The sequence below is a fragment of the Lynx rufus genome, unplaced genomic scaffold (assembly GCF_022079265.1).
Source record: "Lynx rufus isolate CCGP_SWC_20201006 ecotype Redwood Valley unplaced genomic scaffold, mLynRuf1.p SCAF_3, whole genome shotgun sequence".
Classification (NCBI taxonomy): domain Eukaryota; kingdom Metazoa; phylum Chordata; class Mammalia; order Carnivora; family Felidae; genus Lynx; species Lynx rufus.
The window spans coordinates 5465861-5481777 of NW_025814845.1; positions in this window are offsets into that span (position 1 = coordinate 5465861).

A 15917-nucleotide genomic window follows, 5' to 3' on the forward strand; every position below is an offset into this window, starting at 1 on the left:
GGGATTGGTTTTGAGCTTGGTTTTTAATCAAGAAGGAAGGACTTGTCACAGTCCATGGGCCTTGAGAATGAGGCTTGGAAAGGCTAGTGCACAGATTCTCAAGGCAGCCTCAAGCTGGATTAGATTAATTAATTAGATTAGATTAGTTAATCCAAGTTAACTCTAATCCAGTTAACTTGGATTAGAGAGGCAAAGACAGCAAAATCTCTCACAGATTGCTCCTTACACTTCTAGATTCACCTTAAATTTTACCTCTTCCATTTGGAAGGAGCCTTTGTCATAACATTTATTATTTTTTCATAACTCATGAAATTTATCTATGTCCATCATCATTATTGAAGTAGGAGTTATTTTGGAGGGAAAAGGTGTTTTGTTCACAATTTTACTCCTAAAACAATTCTTAATACCTACAAGTATTGTCATTACTATCTCTAAATTAGACGGGTGATGAATGTCCTTGGGGTGGGCATCTTAATCCTGCCCACGCTAGGACGCAAGGCATTGTGTTGTATGCTTGGAGAATAGGCAAATATCTGTGTCTAGAAAATGTAATCCTAAACTAAGATTACATGTCTCACATGCTTATGTGTATTATCTATAAGCTAATAACACTCATGTGAATTGGGCATTTTATCTCTATTTTGTAGAGAGGCTCAGAGAGATCAAGTGACATAAACTGGCTTTCATTTTGGGTAGCTCTTGAGTCTACGCCCTTTCTACTCTGCACTGACTCAGTACTCAGGGTCGGCTAAGCTTGTGCTAGAATAACCAAATTAACACAGAAAAGCTCCTTTTTCACTCATACGATGTCCACTGTGGATAGAGCAGAACTCCGCGGCAGTGCTCCATGTGATGACTCACAGATACAGGGTACTTCTGGGATGCATGCCTACCGTCTTGGCACACAGGGGCCAGTGAAGGCCTAGAGTAAAGAAAGGATGGTGAGGAACCTCTGCCTCCACCCACATTAATGCCGGTCACTTTCCGTTCCCACCGTATTAGCCAGAACAAGCCATAGCATTCTACCTACCTACAAAGGGCTGATCGGTCGTTTCTTTGTGTGGCCAGTTGGAAAGAACATCTAAAGAGACTGAGCAAACCCACATAGCATTGCGTCTCCCCTGTCCAATGTAATATTAAATTACAAGATCTGACTTTACGGGGATAGGGTCATCGGAGATTTGGGAGGCAAAGCGGCGAATTGAACAATAATTAAATAAAACATTATTGATCTCTGCTTTCTACGCTGGATATTCAGCGGTGAACAAAGCAAAGGCGTTCACTGAAGTCACGGAATCTTCACTGCAAAATGGGAGACAAACACACAGAAAACCCTCTGATGTAATAACTTTTTTTTCAAGTTGAAGAGGTTTTATTAGATGCTTGCAGAGAATCATCATAACTTTGTGTGGCGGAGAGTTTCTCATTAGCGAACTTATGGATTAAGAAGTCAGCAAATGTTTTCTCTGAGGAGGCGATATTTACACCGAAATCTGAACGACATGAAGGCACGACCTCGTGAAGTCGGGAGGAGAAACACTCTAGACAGAAAAGGTTAGCCCAAAGTCTTTGCTGCAGAAATGGGCTCTGGGTGGCAACAGAACAGAGAGTGGGTCATTTTGGGTGGGGCAGAGTGACAGAGGAGAACGGTGTTGTTAGATACCATGGGACTAAGGAGGGATCAACTCGAGTAGGTTTCTTAAGGCAGGAGGAAGAGTGTTGAGTCTTACTCCAATTGGGTAGTCTTGGTATTCCCATGGGGGGGGGGGGTACTAAGCAGCAGAATGACATGATCTACTTTATGTTGATGACTGGCATTGCATAGTCTTCTAAGGCCTGTGTTTTCCTGAACCCCCAAAATAGAAGCCACAAGGACAGACATCTGTGTGAGAGCCAAAGGCAATATCAGAATTGAAAGGTGTTAAGCTCCACTTGCTTTCAATGGGACTGTCAGAGAAGTACACAGTTCCTGAAAAACGCCAGTGCTGGCAAAATGTAGTCTTATCTGAAAAGCTAAAAGGAAACCGCAGGTGTGTGAAAGGCGACCCTAGGGTTTGCAAACTCAAGTCACTCCAGCTGGCATTTAGACTGGTGGTACACTTCTGGGGCCATCAGTCTGACGTGGGAAGAGTCTCAGAATGCTTTCAAGATTGAGTCAACGCGAGTCAAGGTCATGGTGATGACTGAAGCTCTGTTGGCCCAGGCTTGGAACAAGACGGACAGAGGAAGTACAAGTGGGAGGCATTTTGGGGAGATGCTTCCATGATGTTCAGAAGTGGCAACATCAGCCAACAGAGGCGGATGGAAACTACTTCTCCACTTGGGCTGTCAGGACTGCCTCATGAGAGCAGCTACTGCTGCAGATGATTTTTATGTAGATATATGCAGTGATGCAAGAGGTAGAATGGTTTCAGGGTATTTATTTCCCACCTTGTTTCCCAGAGCCCAGAAGTTCAAAGGAAGTGCCACAGGAGCTGGTGTGGCCATGAAAAATAAAGGGAAGAGGTCACATTCCTAAACACAGGGGCCCTATGCTCTATGGCATCCAAATCTGTGCCTCAAGTATTAAGTATTAAAAATATTGGGTTCCACAAGGAATTTCATTCAGAAGAAATATTCCCACTGCTAAAAAGCATGTTTTGAATGCAAGAAAAGCAAAGTTAGAGACGTAAGGTAGGAAGCCATATAAATCACATACATCTATGGGATAATTTATGCTCCTTGCTTTAATTAATCCTCATAAATAAATACAGTTAACTACTCCCAACCCCAATCAGCTGTTGTTCAATGTCACATAGCCAGGTGTCAGGATGCGATTTAAAATTGGATCTCTGGGGTTGCCTGGGTGGCTCAGTCGGTTGAGCATCCAACTTCGGTTCAGGTCATGATCTTATGCTTCGTGAGTCGAGCCCCGTGTCGGTCTCTGTGATGACAGCTCAGAGCCTAGAGCCTGCTCCAGATTCTGTGTGTGTGTCTATCTCTGTTCCTCATCCACTCATGCTTTATCTCTCTCTGTCTCTCAGAAACAAATAAACATTAAAATTAAAAACAAATTGGACCTCTGATCGCAAGGACCACACATTTTTTTTATTTCATTATTCTGTAATGTCACTCATGATGACCCCTTATCCTCCATTCACTAACTTTGTGACATCCATTAGATACTAAGTTTTCTGAAGCTCAGATTCGTCATCTATTAAGAGAAATATAGGTCGAATTATAAAACCAGCTTCAGTATTTTGAGGCTCATGCAATACAGTATGTTTAGAGGAAGAAACTAGCATAAGCCAAACATCGTGCTGGCCACTTCCATATATTGACTCATCGAATAACCACAGAAACTTTATGATGTGGCTGAGGGTGCTCAACCGCACAGATAAGGAAATAGGGTACAGAAAAGATAGATCAATCATCTGAGCCCAAACAGCCAGGGGCGCACAGAGCTGCTGCTAGATATTCTGACCTGGGTCTCATTGCTTGCACATGAACACGCCTTTGACTACTCACCATGCATTTAAAGGGTTGAACATCATAAATAAAGCTAATAAACACTTATGTTACATGCTCCTATACTGACAGATATACCTTTAAAAAACCGTATGTATAGTTTCTTTATAATTGGACACCAATAGAAGTCTTTATAATTGGACACCAGTATCAAAGAAGACCAAATGTATTTGTTATTGTTCGTGTCTCAGTATTGTATGGATGGAAAGATCATATTCGGATGATCTGATGACGTAAAGACAAACATAACTAATACATTAATATACATTTATTTCATATTTACTTAAATTATCTTTATTTCAGTAATATTACCATGTTGTATAATCACAAGTTTTACATGTTTTTCATTTTGCCCGGAATTTTCTAGCTGACTAAAAATAAAATGTAAATTCATCCAAAGGTTAGTAAATGTTATCAAATTTTCATCTGAAATGTGAATTTTAATATGCATAAAATATAAACATTACAATTACTTTATATCTTTTATTAACATTTTTTTAATGTTTATTTATTTTTGAGAGACTGAGACATGGCATGAGTGGGGTAGGGGCAGAGAGAGAGGGAGACACAGAATCTGAAGCAGGCTCCAGGCTCTGAGCTGTCAGCACAGAGCCCGACGCGGGGCTCGAACTCAGGAGCTGTGAGATCATGATCTGAGCTGAAATCAGACGCTCAGCCGACTGAGCCATCCAGGTGCCCCTATCTATTATTAAACAATACTTTTCTTTGAAAATATTCCAACTGACCCACAAAACTAAAAGCTTAAATGCACAATGAGATCATTTAGGTTATTTGTATATCAAAATCCTTCTAATAAAGTTAGTGTTGCTTTAATTTTAAAATCATTGGTAGTGAAGTTTTTTTAAACAGAACTTTTATTTTTTATTTATTTTTTTAGTTTTTTTAACGTTTATTTATTTTTGAGACAGAGACAGAGCGTGAACGGGGGAGGGGCAGAGAGAGAGGGAGACACAGAATCGGAGGCAGGCTCCAGGCTCTGAGCCATCAGCCCAGAGCCCGACGCGGGGCTCGAACTCACGGACTGTGAGATCGTGACCTGAGCTGAAGTCGGGCGCGCAACCGACTGAGCCACCCAGGCGCCCCTAAACAGAACTTTTAAATTCTAGCATTCATTGTGCATTTTGTTGCCAAAACAAACAATTAATATTATCCTTTATATATCTTATTTCTTTTTTTAATGTTTATTTATTTATTTTGAGAGAGAGAGAGAGAAAGTGTGAGGAGGGGAGAGGGATAGAGACATAAAGAGAGAGAGAGAATCTGAAACAGTCTCCATGCTGTCAGCCCAGAGTCCAATGCGGGGCTCCATCTCCGGAACTGTAAGATCGTAACCTGAGATGAAATCAAGAGTAGGTCGCTTAAAAAACTGAGACACCAAATATATAAATGTAAGAGGAATATGAAATATTTAGGATTGCAGAATATTCCTTAGCTGCTGTTCGTGGCTACCATATGCAAATCCCAAGGGCTAGAGATTTACAGAGCACTCCCCTGAACAGTGTTAATTGCAAGAATAAATATTCAGATGTTTAGAGTTAAGGTCCCACTAGGCTGGTCCTGAGAGTTGGATTACAGGTTATTGAGACGCCCCTGTTTTTACAAATAAATGAATAAATATTTCTGTATGTATGAATGCACGTGTGCATGATGTGAGTGAGTACCTAATTCTTGAGTCAACAAACTTTTTCTGCAAACAATCAAATAGCACCTCTCTTTGTTTTTGTGGGCCACGTGGTCTCTATTACAACAACCTAATACTGCCGTTCTGGAGCAGAAGCTACCTTGGACAGTATGAAGACAAACACATGTATCCTTATTTGGCCCACAGCAGGCTGACTTTGGCCCATCGGCTGTAGTATGTTGACCCCTGCAGTAAGATGGGATCGTAAAAAAGAATTCTAGTTTTCCTACATCCGACAGGGTTACTGCGTGTGCAATGCCTCGTAAACGAGGAGGAGATTCATAGACATAAACCAGTTAAATAACTGATTGGAGCAATCTTATTTCATCGATTTGCTGTGTGAAAGCAGAGCTCAGAGATGAGTTCACTTCGCATAATCGCCTTTTATGAAATAGACAGCTTGGTCAGATTTTGTACACATTGGACTTATTGTTAACTGAGACAAATTGTGTCAGTCTTAGGTGACCAGATGTTCTCCAGTTCTGCTATGGTGGCCCTCCTGCTTCAATGCCTGTTTATTTTTATTTGGTTTCTTTATTGATATCGGGGGACAGGAAGACTTCTGACCTTGAAACATGCCCTCTTGTCACAGAACAGTGATGATATCCACACCACCGCCACTGATAAGAGTTCAAAAACCACAAATGACCAAGAGATGCTCACTGTGAGCCATGCATACGGTAACTCATGCAGTCAGAGAAAGAACAATCTGTAATCTTCTAGTGAAAATATAATCCGCAGTATTCTTAGGAGATGACTCTGTGAAATACGGGGCACGATGAAGACAGATGAGCAGGCTCCAATTACCCAGTTATTATTCGTTAGCTATGTAAACCTTCTGTTTACTTTCCAGTAAGAAGGGGGACAGAACGACAACTTTCATGTTGTACAAGATGAGTTAAGCTTTGTAAGACACATTTTTAGAAAATGCAGGGGCTGCATCCATATTAACTAAGATATAATATTTTCACTCTTTATATCAATATTTCAGCAGGTCAGAGATCCTATCTTTAATAATTTCCTAAATGTGTCTCTTTTTTTTTTCCCTCCGGCCTCTCGAGTGCTGAGAATCAAAAAGTCACTGGTTATGGGAAAAAGCAATACATAGCCCATCCCAGGGACCTCATGATCATAGAACCCAAAGCATCTTAACGCTTCAAGCAACAGACTGTGTACTTTTTTGGTTAAAGTGCAATTTGTTTCCTGTATTGTTTTTAAAATGTGGCCTTTCAAGATGTTTTGGCATTAGCTTGCGGCACATACTTACACTGGGAGTTAATATATGTTAAATCGGTTCCAAGTTTGGAAACAATCCGTGCTGATTTGAAGGTAATATATGGTGCTTGTCACTGGAAATGTGTGTGCAGGTGCACTGTATGCCGACAATGTGCAATTGGCATTAACATTAATCACAGATTTGAATTTGGCAGATGCTAGATTTTATAGCAAGTATAATCTAGTCGTACTGCAAAAGGCAGTTATGAAACTTCTCATTTTTTTCTGAGTGACGAATTAGAATGTAATTAGAATCACAAGCAGGAGGATGTGTGCGTGTGTGTGTGTGTGTGTTTGTGTGTTAAATTTAACTTTTCTTTTTGTCTCCTTATAGTGCTCTCCCATCAGTCAGTACTAGTGTCTCAAATTTACAGTTCTCTTTCCATATCCGGATTTGGAATATATTTTCCATCCTTGAATAGATTTCTTCAATAATCACAATACTGGGAACTCCTTCAGGCTAGAGATTGTGTGGTTTAGTTCTGCATTGCTGGGTCTCCAGTAGCTAATTTGTGCTCTCCTCGGGAAGAAGGGTAGTATCTTCCTATAATTGAGATCTATTAAGGATTTGTCCCATGCACTCTCATAAAGTGGTTACAGTGTAATTTTACAAACATTTGTCTTGATATACTGACTCAAATAAATGTCATACCGCCTTTTTATAACGTGCTTATATCACGCAAAGAAGGCAAAATCAGGTGTCCATGCAAAATAAAGTTCATCTATTCAACATATTTATGGAAAATGTATTATATGAAGGGTGTTAAAGGAGATGACATTAAACAAATAAGGGTTTGCACTGATGGATGTTACAATCGATACGAGAGTTCCAAGACTGGTTAAGAATTTAAGTGTACAAATCAAAGTAAGAGCCACCAAATTTATGAAACTGACAGAAGTCATTTGAAATGTTGTATATATACTAGTTAATTTACTCCTTAAAACAACTCTATTGTGATTTTAAAAAGATGGAACACATGTACAGAGAAATTAAGTAGCCCTCTCCCCAAGTGTGTGAGCAGCCTCACCACAGTTTCACCCACGTGTCACAGCTCCAGAGTCCACATTCTTATCTGCTATTTTGTAGTCTCACTCATGGCATTACTTGCTCCAAAAATATAAGGCAACTGTTCAGTCAGATAAATGACTTGCGGATCTGTTTTTATGATTATTATTTCCCACGACCAAGGTTTTTGATGTGCAAGGGCAGCAAAGAGTTCAAGGTGATATTGCCTGTCAAGAGCATAGAGTCTGAATATTCTTCTATTTTATCGTTGTAATATAGAACCATATGCTTTGGCAATCAACTGGGTGAAGGGTAGGAACAACATACTCATAAAAACTGATGAACAAAAATGTCGTGCGAAAAAAATAGTTACCACACATTTTCCTGAGGGTCAGCATGAGGTGAGCAGGTCCAGAATTTCACTCAGGGATCAGTTCTGGGTCAACTCCGAGGCAGGCACAAATATTGGAAGGAGGAATCGGCAAAACAAGTTTGGAATAAGACCGGCGGCATAGTAAACAAACAAACGAGACATTGCGAAGAATATTCTGGTCATCCTAAAAGAAGAATCTGGTTGCAAAACGTGCTGAGAGGAAACGGATGAGTTGACCAGGTGTTGGGGTTGAAGGGAATATGCCACAAATTGTGATTTGTATCGGAGTGGACCATCATCGGCTATGCGTCGTGAATACATTTTGAGAACAAGTCTGTTGACTCTGGTCCTCATTTAGAACAATAAAAGGGTGTCTTTGACATGAAAAATGCATGTTCTGATAGCAGTAGACGAGATTTTATGTGCTACTGATATTCTTTGGGGGAGGAAAAACCTTATCTGAGTTTTGTAGCTGTGCTAAGTACTTGTACACATGCAATTCACCTTAAAGTCTTAAAGTCTTGAAGTTCTTGAAGTTCTTAGTTCTTAAAGAACTACTTTGGGGGAGAAGGGGAGAGAAAGTCTGGAGATCAACAAACAAAACTGTGATTTTTTTTTTTCTGGTCTCAGATACAAAATAAGCTTAAGGACAAGAAAAGTTTCATGTAATTTGTATTAAAGTTGGTTTTAAGGATGAGGGGTGCCACTGCCACAGTGAGAATTTGCGGGGCCAGTCTGAGCAAAAAGCGAGTACATTTATGTCTGCTTTTCCCATGGAGTTATTACTGATTCCTGAGGAGAACTTAGCGGGGTCTTTGAGAGTCCCACAAAATTGCAAGAAAAAATAGAATTTGGGGTTCACCAAGAAGGAGAGCCCTGGTAAAGGCTCATGTCTATGCTGACACCTAGGTTGACGTCTATGACTAGTTGAGCCTGACTTCACTGAGATTAAAGCACAGATCTGAATGATCTCAATTCCTAATCTGATTAGTGTGATGTTTCTTATGCTTTTTCCTACTCTACTTTCAGAAGTTGAAATCTTTCTAGAGGGACAGGTCATCACGCAGAAATTATCAAGATAACCAAGCACACAAAAAGAAAAGACGTAAACAAACACTGATAAGAGACCACTGATGATATTGAGAACAAGAAATCCGTTTTCAGGCATGATTTTTTTCAAGCGAAGATTAATCTACCAAAGGAACTACTATAAATCGAGCCAACTGTAATTGTATTTATTGTAAACATAAAAAAATTGCTAAATATTAAAGTCAGAACACTGGACCTAATTGTTTTCCTATCGACCAGCAATAAATACTCCGAAAAATCAAGAGCACCATTAAGTGTAGAAGGAAAAGTGAAGGGAACTTAGCAGCTTGTAATTAGGAACTTTTAGTTTTCAAAATATGCTATAAGGAGAGCAGAAAACATGCCACCAAAGGGGAAAACGAATTTCCAGCAAAAACAACTGATACAGTTCTTGTTTGGAGAATATGTAAGGATTTCTACAAATGACTTGTAAAAAGCAAACAACGGTAGAAATATGGGCAAAATGCTGAGCAGGCGCTTCACAAAAAAGGTCGTCCAAATAAAACATTTGAAAAATGTTTGATCATAAGGAAAATGCAAGTCAAAACTATAGATCTATAATGAAATATCAGCATCACTACACTGTACCTGAAGTGCCAACATTCAAAAGACTGTGAGTGGTAACTATTGGCAAGGATATGGATTGAGTGGGATTCTCATACACTGCAAGAGGGTATTGTCATAACTACTTTTGCATACTGTCTCGCAGAATTTATTGAAGTTAATCCTACATACCAGCAGATAATACAACACTTACAATACACCAGTTGTATGAAATACAGTAATCATTTTCAGAGGTGTATACCCAGCTGGGATATTGACACAGATATGCCAAAAAATGCAACGTGACCCATAAAAATTTGTGGTAACTAAATTCTGGAAACCACCACAAAATACAACAATCAGATGGATAAGTAAATTAATGATGACTCATGTGAAAGGTTAATACACACCTATGAAAATAACTGAATTCCTGAAATACTGAATTCCTGAAAATAACTGAAACAATATGGATGAACTATACACATAATTTTGAGCAAAAGAAGTCAGGCACAATAGATATCCTACTGCCTAATTCTATTTATACAAATTCGGAAATGGGTAAAGCAATCTATGGGGTGAAAAATCAGAATAGTGGTGACATTTCGGGAATAGAATAAAGTTAATGATTGGAACAAGGCAGAAGGCAGTTTCTGGACATGTTAGTACTATTCTATTTATGGACTTGTATGATGTCAAATGGATATGTTCATTTTTTTGGTACTTTACGGAGCTCTGATTTGTGGATGTTTCTCAATGCATGTTATTTCTCAATAAGAGTTATTTCAAAAGGTTTCAAAACTTAAATATTCAAATTAACAAAAGGAAGAAAACCACTCATTACACATTCTTATTTTATTATTTTGCCATTATTTTCCAGGCTACCTGAAAACTTATCATGCAGGCCTTGACTCTCAAGGTGGGATTAAGGTTCTCGTTCATACAAACATCAATAAGCTAGGGATTTATATTAAACTCATACAGCTTAACCCCAACCAAATCCTTGTCCATGGAGTCTGAAGTCGAGGGAGAATCAGCAAAATAGCAATCTTACGTTGGATCTGAGATTTCACCATAAGATGTAGGATTTAACCAATGTTAAATATTGGAATAGCACTTCTGTAAACGCACTTTGTCCTCAAGAAGAATATTGACTGCACATATTTGGGTTTGAGTTTTAATTTTAATTGGACAGCTAACAAGCAGTTTGACTTAGAATTTGGTTGGAGTAGCAAATTACTTTTGAGGTGACATAGGAAGAATACAGCCTCCGAAGCACAGTCGTAGAATACATTCAAGGTGAAATACATTGCACAGATGAGCATTCACCTTTTGGTGGACACTCGGGAATCCCGTAGAAGAAGACACAGGTCTTACTGATTTTTAAAATATGAAGTATTTTACAGGAAGGCATTCCTGTAAATGCCCACAATGGTGGGCATCAAAGAGGAATGGCACTGAACAAGTTAAATAGGCAAGGAAGCCTTTATGCACAACTAGTGCCATAGGCGTCCAGACTTGCAAATAGGGGAGAGAAACTGAACTCAAGTCTACTGAAACAAAAGGTGAGAATGTTTTTAAGCACTGGGTGAGGGAGTGGAAAAGTATTAGAGAATGCTACAGGGATCAGTGTCACTGGGCCATCCGCATTAGCTAATTGTCCCTTACTGATGTTAGGTTCCTACCCTCTTACAGTGATGATGGGGAGATATGGGTTCTGTATCTCTTTATGATTAGGATTTTTAAAAGAATTATTTTCCAGTAAGTTACCACACAATGTGGTCTTGGTTTTAGGAGTAGAACCCAGTATTCATCACTTACACATAACACCCAGGGCTCATCCCAACAAGCGCCCACCTTAATGGCCACCCCCCATTTTCCCCACCTCCATCAACCTTCAGTTTGTTCTCTGTATTTAAGAGTCTCTTACAGTGTCTCCCTCTCTGTCTTTATCTTATTTTTCCTTCCCTTCCGGTATGATCATCTGTTACGTTTCTCAAATTCCACATATGAGTGAAATCAGACAATATCTGTCTTTCTCTGACTAACTTATTTCGCTTACATAATACCCTTCAGTTCCATCACGTTGTCGCAAATGGCAAGATTTCATTCTTTTTCATCACCGAGTAGTATTCCACTGCATATATTTATACCACATCATCTAATGCATTCATCAGACGGTGGACATTTGGGCTCTTTCCATAACATTAGTGTTGCATGTGCCCTTTAAATCCTTTGAATATCCTTTGAATAAATCTCTAGCAATGCCATTGCTAGGTCTTAGGGTAATTCTATTTTTATTTTTTTAAGGAACCTCCACACTGATCATATTTCAAAGGGATAGCTTCCAGGTCCTTGAGACAGACATTCTTGGGTTGTGAAACTGTCTAACTTGTCCTCTTCTGCATTTTTATAGCACCCCGGAACTGGAAACATTATTTTCTGATTTTTTTTTCTTTTTCCCCACTACCATGAGTTGTTGAATGAGGTAAAGGAACCATGTTTAATATATCTTTGTATTTTGGTAATTACAACACCTGGATTAAGAACAGGCATATTACAAACATCAACTGAACATATTTTGGAGTGAGTCCTAATTCTACTTATTGTCTTCACCAGGCAGCTAACTAGATCATTCCGTTTTATTTTTGATTGAAAAGGTAAAACGTGAAAACATGTGTGTGTCCAAAAAGGGTTTTCATGGGGTATCTATCAAGGATCACACCATGTGTGCAAATATGTTAGTGTTTTAACTGAGGCAACAAGGTAGATGCATTTAAAAATAGCTGAATTTTAAAGGACTATTTGATTTTTTTTCTCTAATAAACCTAAGCTGATTATTTTAGCCCCTGTAAATGCTCTTCAACCAAATATTACAGTTATTTTAAAATGAAGATGAATTCTCTAATTCATTGGTAAAAAGTTAAAGAGTGAGGGCAGGTAGGAGTTTTCAAATAATCATGGCAAAGGTAAAAAGAAAGGAAAATAAAATTTTGCATACCTTACAGGAAGTACTCAGCAAAGAAAGACTAACTGCACTAAAATCTAAAAACCTAGCCCATACGTTAGAAGCCAAATAGGAGTACATTATATTGATCGATCAATCGATCATCTGAAAAGACTTTGTGACGTGTAGATAAAAGGAAATGATAATGGTGGTAATGTTACTCTACACTGTGCAAAACCCAAGCAAACTTAAAGAATATATTCACTCCTCTGAGAGTAATCTCAACAAAGACACTGAATTCACTCAAAACAAATTCATAATTCGTCAAGTACGGAAATTTGAAATAAAACATCACAAACTTAAAATAATAATGGGTGAAAGACTACATACTGTTATAAAAAATAGAATATTCAGCATTAAATAATAGTGAAAGCAGTTTATATCTAACTAACAAGAAGTAAAGTATTACTTACAGGGAAATTTGTAGTCATGATGCAAATTTTAGAAGAGAGAAAATATTGAAGACTAATGATCTAAGAGCTCAACTTAAACCATAGATAGCAGAAGAAGTAAAACAAATATAGATAGTATGAGGAAAAAATAATAAGCATGAGCAAAAATGAATGGAGAATTTAAAAAGTAATAACATGATTCAATAAGTTAATGACCTATTCTTTGAAAATTCGATATTTCAATTGTTTGTTTTGATCAGCAAAACAAACAAACAAAAACAAAAAAAAAACAAAAAAAAATCTATAACAAATATAAGGACAATGTTGCATTATGAATAATGATACAATGCTTTGGAATATTCAGATCAAAGGGACAATAACCTAGAAAAACATCTCGTCAAACCTGATTCAAGAATCAATAGAACACTCAAACAGACTAGACTAGTATGCATTTATAAGCTAACATCAGTAAATAAATAAATCATTAACCCATCAACACAAAATCAAATAAAAATGCAAGTTTAGGGGCGCCTGGGTGGCTCAATTGGTTAAATGTTCAGCTTTGGCTCAGGTCATGATCTCGTGGTTGGTGAGTTCAAGCCCTACATCAGGCTCTGTGCTGACAGCTCAGACCCTGGAGCCTGCTTTGGATTCTGTGTCTCCCTCTCTCTCTCTGCCCCTCTCTCACTCACGTTCTGTCTCTCTCTCTATCAAAAATAAAAATAAAACATTAAAAAAATAAAATTTTGGAAATAAAACGAGTTTAGAAAGACTTGCCTTATTACATGTAAACATTGCATTGATGTCTTCATGCAAATTCTGCTACGTTTACATGTGTCCAGAATCAGATTAAGGCAAAAAAAAAAAAAAAAAAGATAAAAGGAGCCATATCTATGACAGAAATGACAAAACAAATCATCAAGGAAACATATACCACCATAAAAGTAGCGCTTGAATAACAGATTTTCCCTAATGAAAAAAATATATATAATTAGATCCCTGCTAATTCCTTACACGAATCAATCTCAGTTTTATTAAAACCTTACATGTGGAAAGAAAACTATAAAACGTTTAGCACAAAACATATTTTTATAACCTTGGCATAGGAGATAATTTCTTAAACAGAAAATGTAAAGTAAAATGCATAATTGGAAGAATGAATACATTTGGTTACATTACATTTTAAAAATATTACCCAATAAAAGGCACCATAAAAACAATGGAACATCACACCCTATATTTGGCAAGTAACCAACAAAGGCTGGAATCTAATATATATAAAGAATATATGTTTTCTATCTATTTATCTATCTATCTATGCACACATATGTATAAATATATGAAAGAAAAACATCCTAACAGAAAAATAACAAGGATAGGCAACTTACAGAGCAGAAAATCTTAATGGCAAACAAAAATGAAGAAAACCATGCAAAGATGCTCATTCTCACTAGCAATCAGAAAAATTCCAATCTTAAATAAACTATATTTCATTTCTCACTCTTGAAGATTTGCAAAATTTAACGTGTTAATATTTTTAATAAGGTGTTTTGGCCAGGTTACAGAGAAATGGGAACTCATTTTACGGGTGGAAATGAAAACGGTTACAACCACTTTAGGCAGCTTTCAGAAAACGTCTGGCAACTTGTAGCATCATACTGTCTTTCAATGAGGGGTACGGATCCTGAGGTCTATTATGGAGAAACGCTCACGTACATGCAAAAGAAAAGAACGTTTCATTGAAGCAGTGATTGTAATAGCCAAAGGGCGGTAAGCTGTTTTTCAGTAGGGGAAGAAATTAATAAATCATGGTTTATTCATATAACCATAGTCTACAGCAGTTAAGATGACTTATATTCAAATGTATCAATATGGGTATATCTCAAAGTTATAAAGAGTGAATAAAGCAGTATGATCCCATTAATGTAAATTTTAAAGCACACAAAACAACCGCACATATATTTATGGTTTTTCTTCGATTGGGTTCCCTGGAAACCCATTCAGAGATGTCGAGTTGTGTGCAGCAGATTTAGAGAACATTGCCCCGGGGAGGCGTCAGGAAGCCAGAGAGGCAGAATCAGGGCAGAGCGAGAAACCAGGTCACCATATGGTTGTAACCCATGGTCTCGGCCCATCCTACGGGGAGTTTCAGAGCTAGGTTGGTCCTTCAGAATCATTCCGCGTAGGCGCAAGGGGACCGAATACGTATTTGCATCATGCAGCCTATGGCCACTTCAGGGAAAGACTCTGCTTCGTAGCTGGAAGCAGTGCCCAGCCTGGTGCACAGCTCTGAGCCAGCAGCACTGATGTCAGCGGCCGAGGAAAGGGGGCCTGGTCCCGGAATGGAGCACCAAATTATCTACTTGGCCGCCATTTGCATCTGTGCGACAAAAGTACTACAGACACATGAGTGGCAATGTTGTACCTAGACTTCAGAATGGTGGATTCCTATGGCAGGAGAATCGCAGGGAAGGGAAGGATGAGAGGCCAGGCTTTAGGTAGATTCGCGATACTTAATTCATTAAAAAATAATACCGAAGTAAATACAAAATTGCTTTACCTTATTGGTGTGCCTCTTCCCATGGTATTACCTCAATATTTTTTATGTGCTTGAGATGTTTCACTTCTGAAAAATCGAGTCATAGTGCAGAGTGATCAAATGGCATTCAAAAAGTGGTCAAATAAAAAAAAACTATCTAAAATTAGAGAAAAAAATCTCTATTTTTCATTAAGGAATCAGAAACTTGGGTCACCGTCCGATGACTGTTTCCAAGTCACAACGGAGATTACAGTTGGCCAGATAACTTAAGAAGTTATTCAGAGGGGTGCCTGGGTGGCTAAGTTGGTTGGATGTCCGACTTCAGCTCAGGTCATGATCAGGTTTGTGAGTTCGAGCCCCGCATCGGTATCTGTGCTGTTGGGGCAGAACCTGCACCAGATCATCTGTCTCTCTCTCTCTCTCTCTATCCCTCCCCTCCTCACACTTTCTCTCTCAAAACTAAATAAACATTAAAAATGTTATTTAG